The sequence below is a fragment of the Phalacrocorax carbo genome, chromosome 1 (genome assembly GCF_963921805.1).
Source record: "Phalacrocorax carbo chromosome 1, bPhaCar2.1, whole genome shotgun sequence".
Taxonomy (NCBI): Eukaryota; Metazoa; Chordata; class Aves; order Suliformes; family Phalacrocoracidae; genus Phalacrocorax; species Phalacrocorax carbo.
In genome coordinates this window covers 218,894,386-218,900,019 of record NC_087513.1, presented here as the reverse complement: position 1 = coordinate 218,900,019, position 5,634 = coordinate 218,894,386, and the positions used below count along the sequence as shown (strand labels likewise).

Sequence of the window (5,634 nt, the reverse complement as noted above, 5' to 3'; positions counted from 1 at the left end):
AGAGCCAAAAGCCATTCCCTAATGCTGCTTCTTTTCCTTTAATTACCTCCCATAGAGTTTAAGGGCTACATAGAGCCCTGTGATTAAATCCCACCCACTGGAAATTACACCCCACCCACAAATAACACACAGGAGGCCTGAATAAAACAATGAGACACATGTTTTCATTTACTTTATTATTGTATTAGTAATGCTCCTTTATTATGCCTCCAGTTTGTCTGGTGTTTCCCAAAAGCGTGCTTTTGCACCTGTCGCATTCCTCTAGGACCTCTCCACCTGCAATGTAACAGAGGCATGATATGCACAACTCCTAACGGCCTTCGTTTCTGTTACTACACCACATTGTTACCATATCATTAGAATGGGAAAACCTCAAAGTGCCCTGCCTCCCCACACCTAACTGCCCTCGCTGCATGTAAATAACATATGTGTTTCCACAACTTACAATACCTACTACTGCAACATTTCTTTTCCTCCTCACACAACTACATTTACTCGGCCTGCCTCACTCCTCTCCCTCCAATACCGACTTCATCATTTCCCTTATGCATCGAGTCGTTCCTTATCTAGCTTCACAGCAACACCTCTACATGCTTGTACACATCTCTACATCCACGCTTCAATCTCGTCCTTGCTCTGAGGCCGAGTGGTAGTGCTTAGGCCCGTGCAGTTATTTGCTGTTACTAATACAATCGCCGTACTAGACAACATCTCCTATGCTTAAACCCCTTTTTCCCCCTGGATAAATCCATTTCTACCGTTCATTCATCTACTGAGCAGTACCTGTCTCCTCTCATTGCCATAATTCACTTCTCCTGCAAGGATAACATTACCTCCCTAGGTCCAATACTTCCCATCCCTACTAACTGGGTCACCTCTTACTCAATAGTCCTCTAATTATACTAGAACTGTAACTCCTTTAGGCTCCTAGCAAGCGCTTACCACCTGAGCCTCAGACCCTGTTACCTTAGGCACAAAGCTCACCCTCCTTATGTAGTCCACTTACTGCTCTGCTAATATACCTTTTCCTCTTCCAATCCACACTGCCTCTGTGATGCGTACTACCGATCAGCTGACAGCACACCTCCTCGCATCTCTGCGGACCTTAGACTTCAACGCCCCTATGACAGACAAACCAGCATCCTTATAACATATGCTAACCACACCAAAGGTACTTCCCTACACCCTAGGCATACACAATGACCGTAAACCCACATCGTTCTCAAGCAGCCCCACCTAAACAATGGCCACCTACTCCAACTCCCCATACCCAAAACCCACCGTATGCAATTTCATCGACACCGAGCCAGACCTATCGTATCCTACATCCCAACATCACCCTTTCAATGCCATATACCCAGACAGCACACAAAACCCTATGCCTAGCGGGACAGCCACCCAAACATGCCTATTACACATTGCCTGACACACTGGCTGTAGAATGCCTATAAACACTTCGGGAAACCAGCACCGGCCATGGAAGACAAAACCCAGATTCAGAAATCCCCCATCTCTAAGCCTCTTCAAAGACTGCATCTCAGCCCGACAAGAACATCTCCAACAACACCCCACACCACCAAACATCAGACCTCTACTGACACACACATTCAACCCGGCAACCTCACAAAGGTTTCCAACAGACCGCTCATCCGCCCACCGTGTCTATCGCTCCTTCCTCTCCACTGAGCCGGTCCGCCACCTGTCACCCTGCTCCTCCAGCACTCCCTGGGAACTCTGCTCCCAGGCGCCTCAAAAAAGTGCCCTGCCTGCCAAAACCCCATCCCAGAGCCTGACCTCTGCCCAAACGTTGGCGATGAACGCTGCCTCACAGAGCGGCCAGGACCGGGGAAAAAAAAAACCCAGCCGGGGGAGAAAAAAAAAATCCCCCAGCTGGGGTTTTTTATTCTAATTTTATTTTTAATCCTGTGGAAAAAGTTTGCTGTTAGTTACCACCACCAAACCCAACCCTCAAAACACCGTAAACACCCCACACTGCACAACATTATCAAAGACAGTTTCTACAAAATATATGTCACTACCCCTGTCCCTGGTTCATTTCAAACTACATTCACCCATAGAACACAGGCAGCCAATATTGACTTCTGCATTCACTCAACCTCACTACGCAAGGATGCGTGAATGTACATCCAATGATACCACACCAGCTCTAATCAATCACACGCAGCAATGATGTACACAGGCGGATACTTCCACCATGCCGCAGTGGTAGATTAACTATGGACATTCACTCAACTACAACAGGCAAACAGGGTACAACAAGCACTACATATGTGCAACCGTACAAGACAGCGGAGGTAACTGCCTAGGTACACACACTCAGCCACACGAGTCACACAGGATAGCTATACAGATTCACAACAATAAAGAACTGCACAATAGAAACTACATAGATATGTTCCAACAAACAAGAGCTGGAGGAATCTGTGCAGGCATATACATACACCAATACAACAGTACATGCATTCAACCATACAAGTGTTGGAGGAAATTTAGTAGCGTGCAGTCACCCAAAGATGGTGGTTACCAAATGGAGGAACATATATTCCTTCACCTAAAAAAGCCCCCACAACAATCCACACTCAATAGCGTTGTCACCATCACATCGCTCCACAAGGACCTGCCCCGCAACATCCCCCACCTCACATGCACCTGGCTTCTCCTCTCACCTGCTCCTTACCCGTGCTGGACTTGGACGGTCACCATCCTTTGCAGCCCCTAGAGATAAAAGCACATAGAGTTGCCACTGCAATTCCTAAAAAAATCACCAGCTCCACACCCCTCTTCTCTGCAACCCAGTTCACCTCAAATGCTCCTTTGCCACCTTGCCCTGACTCAACACCCCCGGGCAGGGCGGCTCCAAGCCAAGACACCACAACCACAGACGAACCCTACACAGAACGCCAACAACAACACGCCTCAAAACACAAGCCAAGTCACTCGGCGAGACCGACAACGCACGTACAGAAAACCTCCATCCGGGAAGAGCACGCGCAGAACCCTAGCGTGCTCCTAGCGCCACGCCAGAAAACGATGAGACCTTCGTGGGCGGGGACAAGCGCTTCCTCTCAAAACTGACAAGATGGATGCGCAAGCAGCCCGCCTTCAAGACCTCAGCCCCTGAAGATGCAAGGAAGAAGTGCCAGTCCCAAAAAGTGACAGCTAGCTAACAGAGCCGCTCACGTGGCCGGGAACGGCGTGGCACAAGACCACCGGCCAGAACCACCCGAGACGCCAAAACGATCCACGCTGGAAGCTTGCGACGCCAAAAGAGAAGCACCCGATGGGTGCCGTGCCCACGACTAGGGCCTTGCCGGGCCCTAGTAACGCTGCCGAGGCACCTGCCTCGATCCTACGGAACAAAGAACAACCGAGACCCGAGGAAGGTCAAACGCACCCAACACCAAACACACAGACGCACTACACAATGACACGCACAGCCTGGAACTGCCCTGCCCAGGGGACACTGCCGTCATATTTCAGAGGAACCTGCTCCATTCCCCTGCTCAAAGGGGACCGCTTCCTAGACAACCCTCTCCCCTACGCTCTCTTTAAAACCCCTTCCGGCCACAGCCAACCATGCCGCCCTCGCTCCCCCAACCCCTTCCCCAGCACCGTTGCCTCAACTTAGCTTTCAAGGGGCCGAGAGTCTCCCTCTTCCCTTCCTTCTGAAGGACGAGCACACGTCACTCCTCCAGTCACCAGCTGCCTCTTCGTCACCTGAAAAATAAAAACAATCACAAGCCCCACACAACAGCCCTGTCAGTCAGCATCCCATCACTCTACAAAGACCTAGGCCGCTGCATCCGTCTACCTCAGATGTGCCCAGCTGCTCTACTCACCCGGCTGCTCCGTGCCCATTCCGGACGAGGACGAACGCCATCCCCTGCGGCCCCTAGAGATACCACAGGATACACAAAGTTACCGTCGCTCTGCCAAAAAAGGAAGAACGAACCACACCAGCCCCACGCCCCTCCCCTCTGCGACCCAGCTCACCTCAAACGCGCATCCAGGCCCAAAGGCAGCCGGCGCACAACCTGCAGAACCAGAGACAAACGCTTCCATGGAGTGGCCGTACGACACCTTGCTCTCAAACAACAGCCTGGCCTTCAACCCCCTCACCTCTCGGACCTCTCGTCGGCAGGCGGCGTCTCCCCTCTGAAGCCTGCGTGCGGCACCTGCAAGAAGCCAAGCAAAAAAGGACCCGCTCAGGTGCTGCGGGAGTCTCAGGATACCCGCACCTCAGACACGCACCTTTTCCTCGACAGCTCACCTGCCTGGCCTCCATCAGATACGGTCGCCACCTTGAGGCTCGCCCACCACCTGCAAGAGCCAAACGCATGTTGCTCACAACCACCTGCAACGCGGCACCTCAGGACGAATCGCTACACTTCAGCCCACCCGTCACCGCTCGCCCTGTGTGATTCCCCTCCGGTGCCCAGATCCCGCTCGGCTCCTCGCACGCGCCCAAAGAAAAACACCATAATGGGCTCATGTGGCTGTTGGCTCTATCTTCCCTCTAGATACACCGCACACCCACTCACCTGCTGACAGCGCCGCCCTCCATCACCCTGCACGACTCCTCCCTCGGCACCTGCCAAACAAGTCACCTGCAAGCACAGCGACAGCTGAACCATGACACAGGTCTCGATCGCATGTAGGAACACCCCTTGAGAGCCCAACTAGGGCAGCTCTTAAACATGAGCACAATACATCAAACATTAAGCCCAGCACACAGACAAGCCAGAACACCCTTGACATGCTACCTGCTCAGCTAAGACTCTAGCTCCCTCCCCCAGACACCTACGGTTGTTCCCTGGGGGCCCACAAAACCCAAAAGGAATTACTTCCCTCACCCACCGACGACAGCCACTCGATCCAAGATGGCTGCAAAACCTCCCCCCCTCCCCCAAGATCCTGGGGGCATCTACAGATGAACCATAGGCTCCCAGCACCAGGCCACCTAGCCCAGATCCTACACCCCCGGGCAGGGCGGCTCTAAGACAAACACAGAACAACGCTACACAGAATGCTACAAGCAAAGCACCCCAAAAGATGAGAGGGAGCTCTCAGAGTGAACGACGACACACAGATGGAAACCACTGTCTGGCAAGACCACCTGCAGGACCCCGACAGTGACATCGGCAGGCCCTACGGCAATGCCAGAAAACACTGACAGCTTTGTGGCCCGTGACAAGTGCTTCCTCTCACAATCGAGAGGACAGATGTGCAGCCAGCCCAGCTTCAAGATCTAACCGCCTAAGGATGCAAGGAAGAAATGCCAGTCCCAGAACACTCACAGCAACAGAGCGGCGCCGCTCACGCAGCCGGGAACGACGCCACGCAAGATGACCATCCAAGACGCCAGACCGGTCCACGCCTGAAGCTTGTGACGCCAAAAGAGAAGCACCCGATGGGCACCAAGCCCATGATTAGGGCCTCGCCGGGCCCTGGGAACACTGCCAAGGCACATGCCTCGATCATAAAGAGCAAAGAGAACAACTGAGACCCGAGGAAGGTCAGAGACACCCAACACAAAACACACACACACTGCACAATAACACACACAGCCTGGAACCACCCTGCCCAGCACACGTTCCTGTCACATTGAAGAGG

The 5,634-nt window shown here is 52.8% G+C and overlaps 1 long non-coding RNA gene across 1 annotated transcript; it reads right to left on the bottom strand.

Moving 5' to 3' along the window:
- Nucleotides 1-3,856: 3,856 nt before the first annotated feature.
- Nucleotides 3,857-4,345, bottom strand: LOC135311523 (uncharacterized). The gene is made up of 4 exons (XR_010371154.1): nt 4,273-4,345; nt 4,141-4,196; nt 4,015-4,055; nt 3,857-3,913 (listed from the first exon to the last, which is right to left on the bottom strand). It is a non-coding gene; the product is annotated as an uncharacterized LOC135311523 (long non-coding RNA).
- Nucleotides 4,346-5,634: the final 1,289 nt, after the last annotated feature.